Source organism: Coptis chinensis, chromosome 6 (genome assembly GCF_015680905.1).
Source record: "Coptis chinensis isolate HL-2020 chromosome 6, ASM1568090v1, whole genome shotgun sequence".
Lineage (NCBI taxonomy): Eukaryota > Viridiplantae > Streptophyta > Magnoliopsida > Ranunculales > Ranunculaceae > Coptis > Coptis chinensis.
The window spans coordinates 62,413,197-62,436,865 of NC_141461.1; the positions used below are offsets into that span (position 1 = coordinate 62,413,197).

General features: G+C 35.5%; 1 long non-coding RNA gene across 5 annotated transcripts; it reads right to left on the minus strand.

The window, feature by feature from the left end:
• Positions 1–17,341: 17,341 nt before the first annotated feature.
• LOC147493857 (uncharacterized) lies at positions 17,342–22,109 on the minus strand. 5 transcript variants are annotated; one of them, XR_015198536.1, is made up of 5 exons: positions 22,095–22,109; positions 20,775–21,979; positions 19,405–20,270; positions 18,865–19,248; positions 17,342–17,932 (listed from the first exon to the last, which is right to left on the minus strand). It is a non-coding gene; the product is annotated as an uncharacterized LOC147493857 (long non-coding RNA). The 5 variants fall into 5 exon arrangements; XR_015198539.1 differs by lacking the exon at positions 22,095–22,109 and having other exon boundaries at positions 18,865–19,036; positions 19,133–19,248; positions 20,775–22,047; XR_015198538.1 differs by lacking the exon at positions 22,095–22,109 and having other exon boundaries at positions 20,775–20,968; positions 21,054–22,044.
• Between the last annotated feature and the right edge of the window lie 1,560 nt (positions 22,110–23,669).

Here is a 23,669-nt window from a genome sequence, read left to right on the forward strand (position 1 = left end):
ACGGCTCATTTTGTTATTTGGTGTACTTTCTTTCATTTTCATATATTGGTAGGTGCACCATTTAGGTAACCGGGCCCTCCCTATGGAGTGTGTGGCTGTAAGTACTGGATCCTAAGTCCACGTTAAACATAATTCACGTTTTCCACTCTTGCATGTTTTCTCGGATTTTGAATCATGTTCCTCTATGGTGTGAATTATGCAATTATTATTTTCTTGTTTTTCTTATATTAAATATTTTTCATAAAAAAAATAAATAAATAAATAAAAATTGTAAAAATCATAAAAATAGTAAGTTAGAAAGTCTCGGGAATCTGACTTTAAAAGACCCGCTTTTTAAAGAAATTTTCTAAACTTCGTTGCCAAAAATAAATTATTTGGGGGTGGGGTGTTCGTTTCTGTACTGGATTGTTCAACTTCCCAGTTGTGTTGTTTATGCCGTTTAATTGTATTCCGATTCGGGTTGACATTATCTAGGAAATTAGAGTGCATTTGTTCGCATAACTTATGTCATACACGCACTTCGAGGCGTTTTCCATCTTCATCACGTGGCTAGGCTTTCTAAAAATATGTGGTTTCGATGTTATTTAGTTGTTTTTATTGTTTTTCTTAGTTTGGATATTAAGTTGTTTAAATTCAGTAGTTAAATTTAAATTCGGTTGTTAAATGTTGTTTGAATTTCCGTTTTAATATAATCCGGTTCTTTTTAAATTGTGCATTGTTTTTATCATTAATCCCACCTTCCCGAATTGTTTGGGGGTGGTATTATGTATTCTAGCTTGATTTTGTATATGATCCTCCGGTTTAGAATTGTGTTGGAGTGAGGGTTGAGAATATTGCCGATATGGGCATCGCTATAAATAGATATTGTAGTAGGATGAAATCTTGATGAGTTAGGCAGTTTCTATCCTAAATTCAACCTAAAAGATATTAGGGTTGTTTTAGAATCAAGAATATGAGTTGTTTCCGTTTTCGGTTTTGGAAATTTTATTATTTTCGGAAATTGCCTTAAGCTTTTTGGCAAATTCCCGATTCGGTTTAGCAATTTAAAACCTATAAAAACTGCATTCATTCTACACTCACAACCCCAACTAAATCTCACATTCATCTCTCACGTTTCATTCCCACTTTACCTTATTTTTCCTTCGCGCCCGCCTATCAGCTCCCCGAAGACTGCGCGCTGGAGGGCGCCCACGCGCGCCTAAGCACCGGTCAAAGAAATTCTACCCTGAGCTCGACCTGCCCCCTCTCCAGCCCAAACCTCGAAGGCCACCTGCTTCAAAACACCTGAATTCCAGTTTTCATCCGAGCATAACCAGCGCGCCATCCAAGCATACCTTGAGCACACCCTGCGCCCTGACCCTTGTGGGCACCAAAAATTTCCAGTTTTCTGAGGGTTGTTCCAAGATCCTTTGCAGCTATTCCAGCAAGTTTATTGGGGATGACTTTCCCTCGTATCATACCGGAACAGTCTTTTGAAGACTTATTCCAAAGTGACACCTATGGTGCGTGGTTTCGCAAAGTGATCATTCTAGCAGGATGGGAGCCACTATTGGTAAGTCCTGATGAACTTTATTCTCCCGTACTTACATCTTATTTTTATGATAATTGTAAGTTCTTTGATAGACCAGATGGAGAACAAGTGTTCTCCATCACCATCGGGGATGAACCAATGGAAATTTCTAGGTTCTTGATAGCCTTTGTGCTTGGACTTGCAATGCCGGCCGAAATACAAGACTCATGGGCCTATTTGGTAGATAATATGTACATGTATAACTATGATGATTTGCATGAGCATTACGGGGCAGGAATCTTTAAGATAGAGGACCAAGGGGATTATATCGTCGCCCTTGGTAGCCTGTCTATGAACGTGGGCACTGTTATGTCTTGGATTATCCTAAACATTAGAGGGGAATGGCGTTATTCTTCTGTGAATGATGAAACTTGTGATATTTTCCTTGCTTTAGCTGGGGGATGTACACTCTATGATATTCCCCAGACCTTAATGTCTAGTTTAGCCCGAGCCCATGGCAAGAGGCATGAGTACCTTCTTATGCCTGTTTTAATTTGCCGTATAATGCTATGTTTCTTCCCTGTTTTTTGTGCCCGTTTCACGGATTGGGTTGGGGTCAACATTGTGAGACCCACCAATTGTATTATTTGATCATTCCGTGCAATGACTTGGCAAGGGTGGAGGATACAACATCATCAGGTTGCGCCTTACACCCCATCCGACCAAGTGGCGCTTGACAGGTTAGCTATAGTAGACGATAAGTGGTGAGAAGCCTGGCAAATTATCATGGCATGGCAGGATGCGAAGGAACCTCATTTCTTTATTAAGGATGAAGAGGGAAATGTTTAAACGGGAGTTAAGGTTAGTTTTTATTTTAGTTAGTGTCTGCTTATGTCCCAAGCAAATTTGTTTCTCATTAACCCCATTACGGGTGGAACTCTTATAGAGTTGCGTCAGTTTTCTTTTCTATATTAGTATGTTATAACCTTGTTTTGCATATGTTTCGAAATTTCATGCGTTTCAATGGTATTTTTCTACCCTCTTTATTTAAAATACTTTGAGGACAAAGCATGCTTCTTGTTTAGGGGGCATAGAAACACGTGTAATTAAGGCATCTGTTAGGATATAGATATGTATAATATGCACTTGTTTTCTAGCTTAAAAAATTCAAAAATTTTAAAAATATAAATAAAAAGTATGCTATACACTTAGGAATATTGGTATTATTTTATTTATCTATGCTCTCAATAATCTAGAAGTCTCACGTAGCTTTTGCATTAGAATAGTTTTTAGAAACTTAGGCTAATATGTAGGTAATAATCCTTGCATCTATCTATAAATATGTTACATGAGTATCTATGATTGTTGGCAGTAAGTTTCTGAAATCTAGGCTAGAGTACTTATTCTACAAATCTCGTGGAGAATATAGCCTAAAGCCTTATATGAGTGAACATTTGAGAAATGACACAAGGGAGAAGTAAAATCCGGATAGAGAAATCACACGTCCACTTGCTTGATTACTATACCATATCCTAAGCGAGAATTTAGACCCTCTTTGGATCGATATAGCCATAAATTCAAACCTATGAATTATTTTCCGCTAGTCGCCCCTTTAAGCCTTTCTTTAGCCTTTCATAAACCACAAATCCTTTACCCTGTTACAAAACAAAACAAAATAAAAAAAATCAACCTACCCAATTCTTTGAATAAGTCTGAGAATAGAGATGAAGAATAGAAAAGAGAAGAACCTTTGAAATCAAGAATTCGTTAGTCGCTTCAGATAAGAAAATGAAGTTTCCATCCAAATAAAATAAATAAATAAATAAATAAAAGAAAATAAAGAGTTAGAACTCCAAAAAAAAATAGAATCAAAGGAGTCAAAAGCCAAAGAAAAAAGAAAAATATGGCTAAGGATGGAAACAAAGTGTAGAAGCAAAAGTAAAGAACAAGGGTTTCTCTAGTTACATAATATGAAGCCTCTATTATCTCAGACTTGTCCTTTTTGAATATCGATTTCCTTCCTTCTTAAAACCATCTCCTAATCCCCGCAACACCTAATAAAGACATCTAGCTCAATTAGGAATAGGTTAGTGTGATAGTAAGTGGCAGATGTGTTTGATCGACTCCGTCTTCATTGTGTGTCATAGAGCTTGTAAGGTAAAGTGTGCCCACTGCACACTGGAGTAGCGAAACTTGAGCAGCAAAAAAATCAGAGTGGTTTTTGTCTTGACATTTATATGAGGACCTACTTAAGGACGCTATTCCGAGTTTTCAGAAACGGACCTGCTAGTTCATCTCATAGTATTGCTCATTGTATGTATGTTTATTCGTAGATGATAGATTATTATACATATATTAGCTTAGGTTTCGACTTGATTATTCTGTATTCATTGCTAGTGAGATGTATAGATAATTGAGACATAGATAAGGAAACAATAGTTATTTCTGAGTCGTTGTAGTATAGATGAAGTTTGTGAGTACCTTCACTGGAAAACTCTCACGAGGCTATAACTCGTTCACTAGGGAATTCCTAGTGGTTTAAGGCCTTGTTGCATATGGTCAATACAATGTTTTTCGCTAAACGAGATTAGTTAGAACTCCATTTTTGGTCACTTATGCTAATTTCTCATATTTGCTTGAGGACAAGCAAAATGCTGTTTGGGGGTGCTTTGATAAGAGCCCAAAACTGTAGTTTTAACCCCTTAATAATACTACTTTTAGACCAATTATGCGAGTAATAAATAAGAGTTAATGCTAATTACGTGCTTTTATGTATTCCAGGCATGGAACTCAATTATGTGCAGAAATGTGCCACTTTGGCGATATAAAGGAGCAAAGGGTTGGTTGATAAGAATTTCTGTGATAAAGGCAAAGATTCAAGGAGACAAAGCCTTTATAAAGCCCGGTCAAAAGCTGAAAAGTCAACACGGGCAGAAACAGTGCACAAGTCAGTAGAACTTCCGAAGACCATATCTTTGGACTCAGGCCTCGAATTTGGGCCTACCTTACGTCAAAATGACCGACTCGGAATGAGCTTTCCAATGGTTCAAGCCTTGACCCAATCAAAGGAGCAAAAATGGACGAAAAGTCTGTTGAAGTCAAAGTCAGCTGAAACGGGCTCTGTGGACTGAAGAAATTGGGCTTTGGGCTCGATTTTCCAGCCCAAAACATGGCTCCTCAGCCCATGCACGAAATTGTGGATCTGGTCTCCTCCTTTACATAAAACAAGACTTAGCTCTTAAGAGAGAGAGATAGTTAGATAGCTTAGAATAGAAAGTAGCCATTAAAATAGCTTGTAGATCTAGTTTTTGAATTTCAATTAGTAATTATTTAGTTTCATTCCTTGTTTTAGATTAATTATTTGAATCATTGTTATTCATTCAATAGATAAATAAAATAGTAGTTCTTGTTAATTTCGATTTTGTCATTTAAATTTGTTTAGATCTAATTTCAATTATTGTTTGTTATTCATTTCCTAGTTATTAATTTGGATTTCAATTCTTGAGTAGTTAAATTAGTAAAGTTCAAATCTTTATATTATGTCTAGTTTTAATTCAATTGGAAATGATAGTTTGATGAATCAAGGCTAAACCTCCATTAGAGGGTTTGGTGAAGCCTTGATGAAAACTTGATTGTGTAGCGTAGAATTGTTGTAAGAGTCTATTCCACTCTAGAAGAAAGTTGATTCGCCATGAGAATGGGTGGACTTCCTCACATGCTAGTTATGAATTGGTAGAAATGTCATGTATAATTAGGGATTAGAACAACCACTTCTTACCGTGAGAACGTAAGAATTGGATTATAACCATCTATGCTAGTCTCTTAAGTTGGATTCGAGGTGGATTCAATTCCCCCCTAATTCTTATTCTAGATTCAAACCTTAGTATTTCGTAGCATTTCGTAGTTGAGTTATTCATATCTTGTTAGTTAAATTTGTATCGTAGTATAATTCGTAATTCTCTCATTGACTTTGGTAGGATTGATAGTCGTAGGAAACTTGAATGCTAAAGAACTAGGAGTGGAACGAATCTTCTATTCCAACTCTACTTCAATAGATTCGAGAGTAGAAAACAAATATCTTTGATAAGTCTAGTATAAGTTTAGTTTGTAGTTTTACTTTCGTTTAGAGTTTCATTGCTTTATTCATTAGTAAAACTATCAATTTTACGGTTATCAGCTAACCTTATCCAGAGTTAAGGTACCTTAAGTTACTCCCTTTCTCCAACTTAAGGTCCCCATTACTGAAAACTTAAAGATTGACTTAGTCCATAAATTTTAATACATATAAAAAAGTAAACAAAGTCAATGGTCAACAGTCAAAGGGTTGACTGGTCAACAGGTCAAGCCCCACAATCAACAGTCCTAAACCGGTGGTCATCCAAACAGATCCTAACCCAAACCCATGTTTAAACACTTCCACCCATAGTCCTAACCCAATTTACCAAAACAAAACCAAGGGAAAAGCCCAAAACCAAAAGTCTAAAACCAACCTATTTATTCAACCTGACCCAATTCAAGTCATATGGACCCAGCCCAAACAAAACACAAAACAAGCCCAAGAAACAAACAAATTGGTTCGGCCCAAAAACAACTAAAATGAAACTGGCCCAAAGAAAACAAACTAACTTAGTTCTAGCCCAAGCCCAAGCCTAACCAAAAAAACAGAAACAGATCTCCACCCACCCCTCCTTCTTCTTCCTCAACATCTCCCTCCACCACTGGATCTGCCACCATCCACCACCCACATGCACTCCAAACCTAACTAAAAACACTAAGGAGGAAAAACCCAACCACTTTAATTAACACAAAAACCGCTTTGCTTCCATCACTCACTCTTCTCCCAAATTGGATCGCGCCGCCATGAACGAGTCGTCAAGTTCCCAACAACACCTCTACCAACCACCAACCACCACCAAACAGTTCGGTTTTGATCCCCATCAAAAACCAAACCTTTGGGTATAATCAAAACCCAATATCCTCACTCTTCACAAAACTCTGTCTCGACGCCATTAACGCCTCCAACCTTCAACAGCACCCACCCAATCAACCCCCACTACCACCAATCATAAACCAACCAACACAACAACATAATAAACATAATAAAAGTTCAAACAATATACAGAGGGACGATTTCTCTGTTCTCTGGGCTTGCACAGCCATTAACTTCTTCAGAGTTCCAACAGTCCAATAATTTCAATAATTAAGGAAAACAATATATAACATTTAACTAGTTTAGCAATTCGGCAAGTTTAACAATTTAGCAGGATAAGAAAAATATCGAAAGAAGAATAGGCAGCACAAAGAAACTGAGCTGGAAAAACTCTGACAGTACAGTTTGTTTTTTTTTTTGTAGGTTCGGTGAAATAGATTTTTTTTAAAAATATAGCCACTCGCCTCTAGTATTGCGAAAAAGAGTATTTAGCATATGAAAGAAAACCGATCCCAAGCTAGTTAGAAGACGCACAATCTGCCATGTCTCCGTTCTTCTTTGTTTTAGCTGTTTAGTTTTAAAAACTTATTTTTTCTGAAAACCCTTAATTTATGATAAATCCTTCCATTCTAAAGAATTTATATTATGCTTAACATTTTTGAAACTTCCTATTTTACCAAATACCTCTATTCCTAACTATAGAATATTTTTCTCTATTATAAGTACTATATTTATTATATACCTTATATTAATATATATTTTGAAAAATTTCCAAATATTAAAAATCTCTACACAAAAATTCAAAATTCAAAATACTAATTTTCCCTCCTTTCTCTTTCTATCAAAAATTCAAGCCCACATTTACTAGCCTGTTGACCAAGAAATAAATATCAAATTCCAAAATGCTAAATATTGTTACGAAATAATGGAAAAATAATCTGGGGTTTGGGTCTCACACGAGATTGATCTGAAGTATCAGCACTCCAAACTTGATCAGACTTAGTCATTTTGGGACCGGATGTATAACCAAAGCCTATTTTCCTAAGTAGTGATTCTAGACTACTAAAATGCAACCTGATCCTCACATGAGCATCATTAACCTTCCCCTTGGGAGGGTTTTAACTCATGGTCCTTGGATGGATTTGATGTATTTGATGTATGAAATGAAAAAGTAAGAAGAAGCAAAATAAGAACTGGAAATTTAACTTGAAGAAAACAGATCTTGTTAGAAGTTCAAGACTTCTTGTATCAACCTAATACAAAAGCTTCAAATAGAAGAAAACCCATGCATGAAATGTAAACAACAAAAATGGAATGCAAGAATGAATGCCCCTTTCTCCAACATCTCAAAAGATATATCCCCCTCCTCTCACGTGAAGCCTTCCCACCTTTTATTGCAAGCTTGTCTTTTTCCACCAAACCATGCCAAAAGTTAGCACACCTTTCCTACCCACAAGTCTAGTCAAGCATTTATTGTTTTGTCGTCTTGTCTTTTCTTGCATGGTGTCACAAAAGTGTCCATAACTTGCCACTTGTCCATACATGATGACTCATCTATCACTTTTTGTGGCCCGCAGAGTGGGTCCACGTGCTGTGTCCAGTGGCGGCCCAGGATGTTGGCGTTTTTACAATTTCCTATGTTTGCGTAGAACTCATCGCCCTGGTCATTCTAGCAGTTAACTTGCCAAAATTGGAGTCCAGGTTTGAAAATTATGAGCTTCGGAAGTTTGCTGCTTCTTTGCATGTGATCCCATTCTGCACTGGTTCTATCCCATTGGAATCTTTGGCTTTAGTCAAGCTTTGTTAGGCTTCACTGGGGCTGAGTGGGAAGACTTCAAGTATGCATAGTATTCCCATGCTTTGATGCAGGTTTTATCATCATATTCACGTTAACTGCAAAAACCTTAAAAAGTACGAAAATATAATTATTTCATAATTATTAAACACATAATTAACCAATATGCTATGTCTCTATGGGGTTTAGTATTATAGTTTTGGGTGCTTATCACACCACCCCCAAACAACACTTTACTTGTCCTCAAGCAAAGAAGAGACATTAAAACGATAAGTGACCAAAAATGTGTTGTTCTAAACTAAGTCTCATTTCGCAAAATGCGGTTGCATTGACCTTATGCAATAAGGCCTTAAACCACTAGAAATTCCCTAGTAGATGAGTTATAGCCTCGTGAGAGTTTTCCAGAGAAGATACTCACAAACTACAACGACTCAGTAACAAAGGCTTGTTCTCTTAATTAATCTTAGATATCTATACATCTCACTAGCAGGGGAAACGAGGATTAATTCCTTTGAAATTCAAGTTAATATACATACAATAATCAAAACATCTACATATGAGCATGCATGCAGTAATCTTTACAATGAAATGTACGAGCAGGGTCATTTCTGGATCCTTTGGATAGCGTCCTTTAAGTAGGTTCTCACAAGTATGTATAGAAACACAAATTCTCTCATATTTTTCCACTCAAGTTTTGTTAACACCAGTGTGTAGTGGGCACATGTTTCCTCACATACTCAATGGCATTAAGAGGAGCCAAAGTTGAAAATTCACATCTACTACTTATTATCACACCATCCTACTCCTAATTGAGCTAGAAGCCTTTATTAAGTGTTATGGGGATTAGGTGGTAGTGTAGAAGAAAATAGAATGGAAAAAATAAAAAATGATAAGTATGAGAGAATAAGGTCTTCGAGATATTTACACTAGGGAAATCCTTATTTTCTTTCCTACTTCTAACATGAGTTTCCATATTTAGCTCTTTTAAGCTTTTGTATTCCTTTTTTATTTGATTTTGGGGAAAGTTCTAACTTTGATTTTTCTTTTGATTTTTGGAAACATATTTCTATTTTTCTTTTTCTTTTCTTTCTGAAGCAAGTAACTGATTTTGATTTGTGACAAGTTTTTATCTTTATTTTTCCACACTTCATCCTATTTCTCATACTCATCATCTAGGTGGGCTTATTTATTTGTAGTTAATAGATGGGTAAGGATTTTTTTGGTGAAAATGAAAGGTCTGCTAAAGGGTTCAGTGGGGTGACTAGCGGTAAAATTTGTACAGATATAGATTTTTGGCTATGTCGATCCAAATTAAAGAAGGCCTAAATTCTCGCCTAGGATTCGGGTATTGATCGAGTAAGTAGACGCGTGAACCTCTCTATTCAGAAAAGCTATTTCTTTGTGTCATTACTCATATATCACACATGTTGAGGCTTTTTCGGTTAGATTCTCACAGGATATGGAAATTAAGTTGTCTAACTATGGGTCCCAGAAACTTACTGCTATGTACATTCAATGACAGTCAGTGCATAAAATTATTGATTACGTATTAACTTAAGTTTCTAAAAACAAATCCTAATTCTAATGCTAGGGTGAGATTTCTAGATATTTTTTATCACAGAAAAGGAAACGAGACTTTGTCACTAAATACACTTATTTAGACAGAAAATAAAACTATATATAACCTAGAAATGCTTAATTTTTGCAAAAAGTTCTAATCACCCCCAAACAGTAGGACGCTGTGTCCTCAAAGTGTCGAGAGGAAGAAAGAATATACCTAAGAGGCTTGAACAAAAATAGAGCTGATATCTGCAATAGAAAATTATGCTAACACAACATATAATATACAAAAACAAAAGGGAAAGGACACATCAAAAACTAAAATAACAAATATGTACATCAACTTACACTGCCCTAATTAAGAATTAGGGGTATGTCCATTCTAGCTTCATCTCTATCGAAGTGCCATTCTTTGGCGTCACACCAGCTTATCATGGCCTGGCAAACTTTGCTCCACTTTCTCTTTTTAGAAGCGTCCAAATGAGCTATCATGTCTTTGTCTTTAGGGAAGCAACGAACATACTTCAAGTACCTTGAATAGCGCCGACGCCAGACCCGAAATCTCAAAGAACGAATTATCATGTTCGCCAAACACATAGAATCTACTCGTACCCAGTCATGAAAAATGGCCGAAAATTGTGGGAAGAAATTATCCGGCATGCAATAACGGGCAAGGTGATATAATGGTGTTGAAAATCACGAGCCCTTTTTAGGTTCTCAATTAAGAGGTTCGTGATGTCTAAGAAAGTATGTTGTTGAGCAAGAGCATGGAAAGTCTTGCAAGCTAATTCGGTGGTAGTAGAAAAATGCCAATCCCCCATGATGTTCAGAAGGATAAACATCATGGTAGTCTCGACATTCATTGTCATACTTGCTGGGGGAATTGTTTTGTCCGACCATCGGCCAGCTTCCTCAAGTTCAACAACTCGGGTGAGGCCATCGGCATAGAGGCCAGTGAAATCTTCCCAAAAGTAGTGATTAAAGGAGTTTTGTATGATGTATTGAATGGTGGGCTCGTGATAGGGAAGGTCCAAAGTTATAACAATTGTTGACTAGTGAAAGATATGTCTGGTGTTACCTATATGGATTGTGAATCCGTTCAAAAAGAAACCACGTGCACCATTAAATGTTGTTGTATCCTCCATATGATCATAAAAATATGCCGCTAAACGTGGAGAGTATGTTTGCTCAAGTTGTAGAACGAGGGAGGACCAACTGGCTTGGGTGATAAGGTCTCTAAAATGCAATCCATACGAAGGAGAATCCAACATAGCCTGGAAGGATTATTTAGGGATGATCTTTGGAGGTTCCATTATTAGAGATGCAGATAGGAAGGCAGAAAATGGATGAAAGAAGACGTGTGATGAAAGACACCACTTGGAGCGTCCCGTAACTCCCCCTATTAGAATTAAGTGACCGAATTAACTCCTGAAATGAGTTGAACTCGTGAACGTACTGGAAGTTAGTTAAACAGGTCCAAAGAGTCCAAAACAACACTGAGAAGAGAAGTGATTTGGGCCTGAAAAATGGAGTGTTGATATTCCAGGGCAGTCTCGCTCGTAACCCGTGAAAGTCTCGTCCGAGACTATGAGATAACTACATTAGGTCAACTTCTTACAGCGTTCTTAGAATGTCCTAAGGATGAGAATTCCAATCTGGTTCACAGGGACCTGTAAGCAGAAAAATAAAAATCAGTACGAGCAGTTAAGAGAAACGGTAGAATCGTAAAATAAATGAAAATTCGAAAATAGGAGAGTGTAGGAGAGGGGGGGGAGGGGGGTTATCCAGTGATGTATTCCATTTGTTATATTAAATGTTCGGAGTCCTTAGGCATGCAGTGGCTCCATTTGGATCACAGCTAATTGGTTTTTTTTCCAAAGATTGCTGATAAACAATACGGTTTTTCCGGTTATATTCGCTGTAAAGGATAGTTGCAAACATTAGATGCCTTATATTGTCGAATGGTGAATCCTGGAGGTGTTCCCCAGGGTTCGTTATGGGAATTTGAAGGACCTCGGAGATGATTTCTGGAGTCAATTCGTGTTCATATCCGTTTGCACGGACAAAGAATTGCCCGTTTTGAAAATAACCATGTGTATAGAAATACAGAACCAACTCTCTGGAATAAACTGCCTCCTTATAATGTAATAGAGGAAACCATCTGCGACGTAAAATTTTAGTGTCAAAATAGGGTTGAAATAGACCGCTCTAAAAATTTTCCATAAAGTTTTGCTCGGGCACAAAAATTCGAGTGAGGGCCATTGAAGATGGAAGGAATGGAGTGGTGAAGATAATTGAGTGAAAAAAAGGAAGACTGGATTTGAGAGGTGTCTAGCCTAGCTATAAATAAGCACCAATCCGAAAGTTTAGAAAATACAGATCAAAGTGTCACAAGGTAGTTATACCACATGTATCCTCTAAAATAATTCTATCAAGGTGCTTACCGAAAAGATCATTTAAAGTCAGATCCTTGAGACTGTGAGTTAGACGTGGGAAGAGATAGAATATACGAGAGAAGGTTTCACAGGGTAGTTTGACCAACTTGTATATTCATAAATCAATTAAGCAAATCACAAAAATTGATGTAGTGTAGAGGGGAACGAATAGGACACGCGATTATAAGGAGTGGCACACTCTACCTAATCTATTCCCATTTATTTATTTTTTAAACTGGATTGCTAGACGTAGCATAAGTATAGAAGAACAAGGAATACGTAAATAGGATCTCACAATAAGTTGTAACAACGTACAGGGATGTGGAAACACACCATAATGACAACAAAAAAAAATACATATCTAGATATTAGATATGACTATATGCCACATCAACAACATTATGATAATAAAAATAACGAGCATGAAGACGTGAGTTGTATATTCAATTTGCTGTTGCTCAAACTTTTCTAGTGCATCCATGAAGCTAAAGATTGGTAAGAACTTAAAAAGTGTAATTGGAATTAAAGAAAAGTTGTAGAGGGGAGAAGAGGAAAGGAGTGAATGTGAAGGATGTGGTGAACTTTCTATTTATAGAAAGGAAATGGAGCCGTTTCCTGACCATTGTGGTGGCGGTTTTATGACCATTTTCTGACCGCTACAGATCATTAGTTGTCGGTAAAACTTGTCGTTATATGTGACATCAACTGTTATATTATTTAATTTATATATACTAGTAAATGGGAAAGTGTGTTGCACGAGCTAGGAAAGAAAATTGGGGTGGAGAAAATCAAAGGAATGAACGCATGTAAATTAGAATAGTAAATTAAAAACTTCAATAAAGAAAAAACACTTTAATACGCTAATTGTATTCTTTGTTCGATTCGATTTTGATGCTCTGCCATGTTGCAAATAAATATATTTGAAGAGGTATTTAACCGCCTGTAATTTAGTCAATATATAATTATTAATGCATATGCCACAAACTAATTTAACAAAAAAAAAATAGATACTGAGAAAAATGTTAGTGTTCTTCATAAATTTTTTTTTTATTGGACTGGTATTAAAAACTCTAATATTGATTGCAATAAATGGAACTTTTGTATGTCAGAGGTGTCATGTTGAATAAAAACCCCATCTGCAAAATTGGGGTGGAGAAAATCAAAGGAATGAACACATGTAAATTAGAATAGTAACATATTACATTTATTTGAATCGATTATGTAAAATGTTTTAGAATAATACAGGCTGAGGTCTGACAAAAACTTAAATAAGAAAAAAAACACACTTCAATACGCTAGTTGTATTCTTTGTTCGATTCGATTTTTGCTGCTCTGCCATTTTGCGAATAAATATATTCGAAGAGGTATTTAACCACCTATAATTTAGTCAATATATAATTATTAGTGCATATGCCACAAACTAATTTACCAAAAAAATAGGTATTATGTTAATGAAGTTAACCTTTGTGCTGCTAGTTGTGTAATTATCTTGTCGAGCATTTATATGTGATTGAGGAACATTGTTGGATTCATATGAGTGTACTACCTATAAGATATAAGAATATTATATTATGGTGTGCAACATAATTGTTATTCTACACTGGAGAATAAAATATCTAAAAAAAATGCAAGAAAAATAACATTTTTTTATCATTGTCTTCAAAATGATCTAACGAATCCATCAATATATTTTTTTTTTTTTTTTGTCGGTTTAAATAAGTAGGTAGCTTGGACAGAGAAAGAATTTGTAGCTAGCTAACAAAAGCAATTTTTTTTTTTTTAGAAACGATCACATTGGGAAACAAGTAGAAAAAATGCATTGGACACTGTTAATATTTGTTCTATAGATCTATTAAGTCGGATATAATATGTGGAGTGAATTGAATGTGTAAATAATAGCTTTCCAGAAGATGGCTATGTGGCAAGATTACAATTTAAAAGCTTTCAATATAATGTGGATCTTATTTCATGTGTCTGGAGATTGAATGATTCAAATGATGGAGTGTTGATTTTTTCAAACCATCTATATGGAGGCGACAAAAAGAAGAAATTTTGGATGCTAGCTAGTTGTATCGTTGAATTACATCTGTTTCACCCTGTTGTTAGTCGTAAATTCCTTTGATCAATTCTTACATTTGTTATTGGTTCCATTCTGAAAATGTTATTAGCACCCAACTCCACATGCAGAACTTTGGCAGATTTTGGGCTTCCACTTGATTAACATAATGCAATGGAATGTTGGTTCTTTGAGAGTCAATCAAATTAAGTGTAATGATCAAGTAGTTAACAACAGGTGCAGAGTGCATGGTGAAGGAGTGCAAAGGCATTATAAGTGTGATCCATTGTGCATACTCACTATGTTATGCCTAAATGATTATAGAAACATTTTGTCAAGTGGCAACAATTTTGATTATAGAAACATCCATAATACAGACTGGTGTACTGGGAAAAATATCATAAAAAAAAAAAGTGTTGGACTGGTATTAAAAACGCTAACACTTTAAAATCCGTTTTTTGCCTTGCACGTGATTAACAAAAAAAAGTGTCAGATCCTTACAGATTGTAATTTTGCAAACGAACACTTTTAGTTGTTTAGTATGGGAGGAGTATGCAAGGATTGCAAATGAAATTTTACATATAATTGTTGCAGCAACCTATCCATTTATTTTAATAATTGATTTCATTACTTATGATAGTTCCAATAGGGGGTGTAAACCATATAGAGTGTAAAGTTTATACTCCAAGTGTCAAAAAACTATTTCCAATGGGGGTGGTATACCGTAGGTAATAGGTTATTAGTTGATAGAAGAGATGGAGAATCGCGCTATTAGTTGATAAATAGCTCGGGTGACACTTTAACCAATATCCGAGGGACATATGTATGTAACTCTTTGAAGTTTAATGCATAGGTAGGCGTCCTTAACCCCATCACCTTATTAAAAAAAAAAGGATATGCTGACCCAGGCTGTATCTGAGTTCTGGCTGCTTTATGCACCATCATTAGGCTTTTGTTAGTGGATTAGATGTAATGTGTTTAGGCTGTGGTGGGGTTTTGTGGCAGTAGGGGGAGGCGGTAGATGATACAGGTTCAGCCATTTCGTACAATATTTTTTAGGTTTTCCTTAGAAGGCTGAATTTAAAGTCGATACTGTTGAATTTGACCTTTTGGATAGGAGTTTTATTTATGTTGGTTGGAGCAAAAATTGAAAGGATACTTAGTTATTTCAGTCATGGGTACCAGTGTAGACTGTAGAGGATGTTATGCTATCCGGCTAGCGGATATTCTGACATGGCCCAGCCCAGCTATCCCAAGGCAATCGGATTTAGTCGTGTGTTTCCACCCTATGTAAAAAAAAACCCTATGTAAAGTAATTCCTCTTTCTAACAAATGGGATGAAGAAGACACATGAAACTGAAGTGTTTTTAATAGGTTCAGTGATGGCATGGTCAGAATCTTTTCGCAACTTGTACTATCGGTTATAGAATGTAGAACATTAAGTTGAAAAGAGTGACACAGCAACTATTTTTCTTTACATGGTTAATCAGATCAAATCCCTTTTTGTAATCCCGAAAGCACTCTAATTTGTGCCCACATTAAGAAAGAAATGTGATTTTACTGTGTTTTGACTTTTGAGTGTTGCAAAACTTTTTTATTCTTACTCTACACTCAATTATGAGTTCATAAATTCTATAATGGCATGGTGGTTTTGTTTTAGCAATGTCAGAGTCTGCTTCGACTTCGATATTTTTTTTTAGACTACGACCTGTGCAGTCCTTTCCCAAGCTCCTTCGTTGTAGTTAGTATTTTTTAAGAATAAAATGTGCATAAATTCCCATAAACATTGGAAATGGATATTGTTATATGTTGTTGAGCATCCGATCTGCTGGGAAGCTCCCAATCGAAGTTTTGATAGTTGGAGAACTGAGATGAAACTAAGCCTAAGCAATATTTACTTAGCATGCAAATGTTGGATTGATCAACTATAAGTCTCAAGAGCTAGTAAGACTTTATATATGATGAGTTTCCATGCATGCAGAGTTTCAGACTGAGTTTTATATATGTTAATTACAACGACAGTACGATTTTAATTACCCTTCTTGCAGTTATACAAATAGTCCTAAACAAATTTAGTTAAATCCAGATAAAAAAAAAATCTCCAAAGGTTTGCAATATTATTTATACTAAACGTGGTGTGGAAACACCCATAGAGTCCCAAGTACAGGTTTTTTACAAAGGAAATCTGGTGATCTACTATGCCAACACGGCAACACATATTTGTGGCTATTACAATACCATAAGAGGCTAGAATGTCCGCTGTAGAGTTGCTCTCTCTGTAGACGTGTATGAGAGATACATCTTCAAAGAAGGAAAAGAGATGCCTTAAATCGTCAATAATGTCTGTTGCCTCCCAAGGTAGGTTTCTGGCATCTCCTCTGATGCATTGTATCAATGCCTTTGAGTGCATTGAATGTGTATGTATCTGATCTTGTGGTAGATGGCTAAGTGTAGAGTCTCAAACTTGGCGCTTCTGCTAGAAATGAGTTGCAGATTGGGACAAAATCTAATCCAGATAAATGGGCCTTATAGAACATGACGCCCCCATCTCCCAATGACGACTCTCACAGGCATGATCGTTTCTCTTTTTATGCCCCAATCCATCTTTAACAGTAACTGTGTTTGTTTCTCTCCTTCGTTCATAGGCTCAAAATACACGAGGGACACGTCCAAAACTGTAATATCCTCTGTTTCAGATTGAATTTTGAAGATGTTTCCTCGAGGAAGCGAGGCTCTCTGCTGTTCATCTATAACTCCCCTGCGCCTTTTCCAAGTTTGACATACCAATAATAACATGAAGTGCCTAACAAACTGAATCACTCAAACAGATCCTGGTAAATAAAGATTCGCTACTTTAACTTCATTTTACTGATTACCACTCCTTGTGGTTTGCTCGAGTCTGTACCATGTACAACAACACACCACCACCACCCCCCGGACAAAAAAGAAAGAAAGAACAGTGGTTGCTGAAACTATGTATTGAAAACTCAATAAGCAGAATCTTAACAAAGTAATCTATATTTTGGGGAGGAAACCCTTATTGTTACTCAAGAAGTGGACTAATGGCGTTCTATTCATAAGATTCAAGAAAGATTACAGTAGAGTTTACAAAAATATCTAGAGGAGGCCCACTACACAGAAACATAAGAACCCACTTGGCTAGACTACGAGCCGCCCATTAAAAGTCCTACTTAAACAGTTGCAGGTCATTACATCAAAATTTGCATAGAAAGCCAAAATAGAATTTAAAAGGGTTGACACTTTGACATTCCCAATCGACTGTAGTAGTTCCTCTAGTTAAGGCTTTAGTGACACATTGAATGTCTACAAATAGGTGTACTTGTTGCAATCCTAGCCATTGTGCAGTGCAAGCCTTGTCGCTAGTTCTGCATCATAAAATTCTGACTGCAATGCACTATTTGCTATTAACTTAGTATACATAACTCTCAAAATCTAGCCATCTTCACTTGTGCACATAGAGCACCAGCAGCTCCTCTAGAATTTGACATACTAAAGGCACCATCAAAGAGTATTTTCGGCCAATCATTCTGAGACTGATTTACATCTTGAGTTGCAACAACATTACCATTCTCTAGCCAATGGTCTTGTTCAACAAAAGCTTTCCAATTGACTTCCCAAGTGTAATCTGCATGTTTTCACAAAGTGTGCATAGAAGCTTGAGCTCCTTCCATCTTGACTTGGTTTATGTGATTCCAAAGTTCAAAGAGAAAAACGACGCAAAAAAACAGACCCCTAAGGCGTGTGTCATCACATGCAAGAGTTCAAACTAAGATTCTCCAGTTTGTTTAAAACAGAAGCAAACTAACCTCTAATAAAGTAGTAAGCAATTACTTTGGAATGTATAATGCTAAAATTACGAAGCAAAAACTTCACTATAGAACTAACATTTGGATCTACATGCATTCAAGATACCCCAGAAAAATTTGAACATTGAAGAAGCGAAGGACAACTTAGACTAATAAATCTAGCTAGTCACAAAGTCTAATAAATCTTAACAACAACAACTAAAAGGTGTGGCTCTCTATAACATCGATATGTTTAGGAAAGCACTATGAAACCTGAATAAAACATGTTAAGTACGAAAATATCATATCACATAACGAATATAATACAAAATTAAATTTACATATCATGGATCGAAGGCCAAAACACTAAAACTTGACCCGTAAATTTTGAGATTTGATAAGTCCAAAAATCACTTAAAGGAACATGACTCGATACAGAGTTTCTTGGCAAATTAAAATTTATCACCAAGGTGTGAAAAATAAACTATGGAAAAGAACCAACATAAGATGTTCACATGTTATATGAAAACCAACCAAGCACATGTCAAAAAGAAAATGTTCTCCAGGGCATTCTAATTTGGCACGGGATGTCTTTGAATTTTCTTGATTTGCATAGGAAAAAAATGCTTCAATATGCAAAGGAAGAAGCCATAAGACTGAACACAATTATTACATTAGTATATTACTTACAAAATGAATACTATGCATTGCAATGTTTCAGTAAGAAGGTTAATCTAGCACCATAACAAAAACAAAAAGAAACAACTCTTACCCTTTCTAGTTGTAATTTGCTAGGATGCTCCGGAAAGTTCTTTGAAACCAGCAGACAAATTTTTAGATGATTTGGAATGACACCCGCTTTCAAAACTATTCGGAGTGCACATGTGAAACAGGTTTAGCATAACCAGAATCTGGTTCAACCTATATGTCTTAGCCAAACAAACCTTCTGTGACAGTCAATATTATTGCTATTGAATGCATATTCAAACCTCAACTTTCTGGGATCTACCAAACTCCTGTGGCTATACTTCATAACTTACATGCTTCCAAGACGACGATGTAACTGACGAATTCATTTCAGAAGTCAAGTATTCAAACCATCTAGTTGGGAAGGCAAGCTGTTGTCTTGGTTTCGCCACGATCTTTCAAACCTATACTATAAAATTGGTCCAAATCAATAATTGTTACTCGACTAACTATCAATATAAAATTTTTCAATATGATGCTCATAAGCCAGTTCAATATTATATTTTCTACAAATGAGCAAAACTACCGAAGGAAAGTTCAATGAGCAAAAGGATTACAATCTTACATGAAGCATTTACTTCAGAACAAAGCTTTTCCATTGGGCACAGATCTGACTACTTTCAAACAAAGAACAACTCTTGAACCTCCATAAAAGCTCCATTCATTGCTTATCACAGTTCTCATCATTGCCACTCTTCAAGCGAAAACCTCGGCTCCTGTACCTCGAAGATTAGAAATGGATCTCTGTTCTGCCAAAGAGTAAAATCAGCCAGCATAGCCTTCCATGACTTACCAACTTACATATAGAAAAGTTTTACTATAGGAACCATAAGGCCATACACCTTAAGTACTATCATGTATTACAGTAACAACGTCATGACTTATGAACTATCATGCTCATGTAAAACTAAATCAAATACAAAGGAAGTGCCCAACAAAGTCTATAATTTTCAGGTCGCATGTTGATAGATTCTATAAATATTCTGAAACTAAAAATAAAAAATAAGTAAATAAATAACATGGACCCCATTTATGAAAAAACAATTAGAAAAAAGAAAACCTGGATTATATGAATCAATGAGAATATCCGTAAATGAAATGAAGACCCGAGCATGTTTAGAATGGTAAACGTGCGTGTACGCTGCCTTTAAGAAAACAATGTCTTACTGGATGATTATAAAACACTAATAGAAATCAATTATACATGAAATTAGGAAGACTATGATTACAAAAAAATTTAATCATCTCTTCATGGCAAAGCAATGTGTTGAAAGCGGCATAGCTAGCACAGTATGTACCTTCCTTCAAAATGAATACCTTCCTTAAAAAGACACATGGTAGTTCAATCAGCGACTACCTAAATTGACCAAGAATACCTTGAGTGGTTTGTACGTACTGCTCTTCTTGTTTGATACATGGAAGCGATTAAACCTAGTAAAACGTAGATAAAAGATGCATCACTTTTATTAGTACTCAATTCACAAAAATAAAATATATTCAGAAGAAGAAATAAAATAAATGTGAATTCTATCAATGATTTGGTCTAGCATGATATAGGATTGAGTAAGCAATTTCGCTACAGAACTGCTTTGGAGAAATGCCTAGAACATTTCCCATTATTTGTGCAGGGTGCATCTTTTCTTAAATAGCCATACGGTGCATGAATCATGAATTGGACAACACGTTCATATCCAATTGGATCATTCGTCTTATCTGGCAGTTCTGCTGAGGTTATATTATCTACATCTGAAATGCTGGTTGGCTTATTAGCTGGATGTAAGAACAGTAGAATGTGTGCATGCGGAAGCCCCCTATTTTGGAATTCTATCGTGTATACCACTAAAAATATAAAATTAATAACATGTTAATGAAGTTCCAATAATTTTTTAAGCAATTTTGTAACAAACATATATGTTTAAACATAAATACGATTACCTGCATTTACAAGATCAAATTGTCTCCCATGTCGTAAATCTTTCATAAGCTCATCAAGTTTCATCATGAAAACCCGGGAAATGGTATCTGGTCTATCCGCCGCCTTCTGACCAGATTTCTCTATCACTTCTTTTATTTCAGGCCAATTTGGGTTTCAAGTGAAAGTAATGAATAGGCTCGGAGGGCCTACCTACCTACAAATAGCAATGGCATCTTGATAATTTTCGTGCATATATCGAGAACCCCCTGTAAATGAGGAAGGCAGTATGAGTCTTTTACCTACAGAGGCAGGTGTGGTATCACCTGCAACAACCACATCCACTAATCCTTTGTACAACTCTGCTCTAACCATTGCTTGGTTATTTCTATACCACCATAACCTAGCTTCTTCCATACATGCATAAGCGTCGACCACAAATTGTTGGCGAAGACGTCCTCCAATCAAGAATCAAAGTCTGACCTTCATTCACTCTTTCCTGGAGTCTATAAGCATAATGCTCTCGCTTGCTCACTGTTTTTTTTTTACGATGTACATTATTTTGAACGCTACTATATGGTATATCAACAGTAAATCCATCTTCTCCATAAGGAAACAAAATTGGGTACTGCATAGCCATAAATTTTCTATACACTTGACTTATTCTTTGAAATCCAGAGTCTTTTCTGTCGACAATAATATCACGACCTGAGCCGTCTCCAACCATAATGGCAGCATCTAACACTTAGTAATTCATCCTCACGAAACCTGTCTCTCGCCATTCGAAAAGCCTCTCTTAAAACTTTCATTGTTCAATTGTAAAATTTCAATTACGTAGAACTCAGATGCATAACTGAAAAAACAATCACCAAGTAAGCATTTTCTTGAACACCGCATGTTACAGTTATTCAAAAGAGAAACTATTGAATAAAGAGAAGAGAACAGTTTATTCTCTGTTGTTTGGAAGAAACTGTTTTAAAAATGACGAAAGGATAGATAGACAAATCATCTATGAACTGTAGTGACAATTGGGATAAAAATAACTGATTGCAAGAAATTGACAGGGGGGAGACAGAGAGAGAGAGTGTGTGCATCTTCACCCACGGATTGGTGCTTTTCCATTTTGGTGTAGTTAAGTCTTGAAAAGAAACAACAATTGCCTCTTCCATTTTGTACCACCGTTTACCGAAGAGACGCGTTTGTTTTATGACGTGGAGCGCTGAGAAAACTGGAAAGGACAGCGCTTTAGTAGAGTTAAATTTGATCACAATAGTGGCAGTAAACAAAAACACAAATAGATATTGAGTTTTCCACATAATGGAAAAATAGTGGAGAAAACATACCAATGTGAGTAAAACTGTGTTTGGTGATATAATACACCGATTGATTAGAGATTGTGCATTGACACTTTAATATTGCAGTCTGGGCAAAGGGGCTATTATAGGCAATCCAAATAAATAAGAAATTGAATTGGGTTCAGTTTTGCCTGAAATTAACTATGAAAGGAAAAGAAGAATTAAGAGGAGAAAAAACAAACAATCAGAAAAATACTTACATACATACTAACCTTTTAACTGATTGGTAAATTTGATACTGAGATAATGCAAGTTCAATGATGGTGGGAAGCGGCTTAGGTAGAAATGGTTTTCCTAAATTGTCGTTTGTCTGAAAGAGACGAATCTACTATCTACTATCTATATACTAAAGCAGAGACCTTTAAAGAAGGATTTTCTCTCTCTTATGTGGCACTCTAATATGAGAGTTAGCTTTTTTTTTCTATCTTATGTGGCACTCTAATATGAAAGATCTTTGAAGAGTTTGAGTGTATTTCTAATTCTTATATTTGGAGAGTTTGAGTGTATTTCCAATTCTTATATATTTGATCAAATAAAAAAAAAATTACTAAAAAAATAGGTGATTTGTAGAAATAATCAAACACTTTTAGTGTTCCAATTCTTATATATTTGATCAAATAAAAAAAAATTGCTAAAAAATAGGTGATTAGTAAAAACTAATTTATATTTGATCAAATAAAAAAAAATTACTAAAAAATAGGTGATTTGTATAAACTAATTTCCTATTACAAATCATACAATTTCAAATCATACAATTTTAGTATCTATGATAAAACACCGACTTATTTCGAATATATCATTTACATGGCTTCAAAATATAGTTAAAAATAATTATACAAAATATATAATAGAAAATGAAAAAAAAAAAATAACGGCAAAGCAATAATGACAAATATTTTAAAATATATATAATATTGAATGAAAGTAACGACAAAAAACAATTAATGGGGAACGGAAAACTGGATGCAAATGCATCGAACTAACCTCAAATAATATTTAACGGGAAATCGGAAACTGGATGCAAATGCAATCATTAAACTAATCTTAAAAAGTAATTAATAGAAAATCAGAATATGGATACAACTGCATTAAACTAATCTCAAAGAATAATTAACATAAAATCAAAACTTTGATACAAATACATCAAACTAACATTAAAAAATAATTGTCGGAAAATCAGAAACTGGATGTAAATGCATTGAGCTAACCCTCAAAGATTAAATTAACGGGAAATCGAAAACTGGATGCAACTGTATTGAACTAACCTCAAAGAAAAAATAATTATAAATTGAAAACATAATGCAAATGCGTGGAACTAATCTTAAAAAATAATTAACGAGAAATCGGAAACCTGATGCAATTGCATTGAACTAATCTCAAAAATACACTTTGGATGCAAAACCTCAAAAAATAATTAACGGAAATCGAACCGGTTACAAATTCATTGAACTAACCTCAAACAATAATTGCGAAATCGAAACTATATGCAAATGCAACTTTATCAAATAATAAACGAAAAATTGGAAACTGGATGCAAATGCATTAAACTAATCTCACAGAATA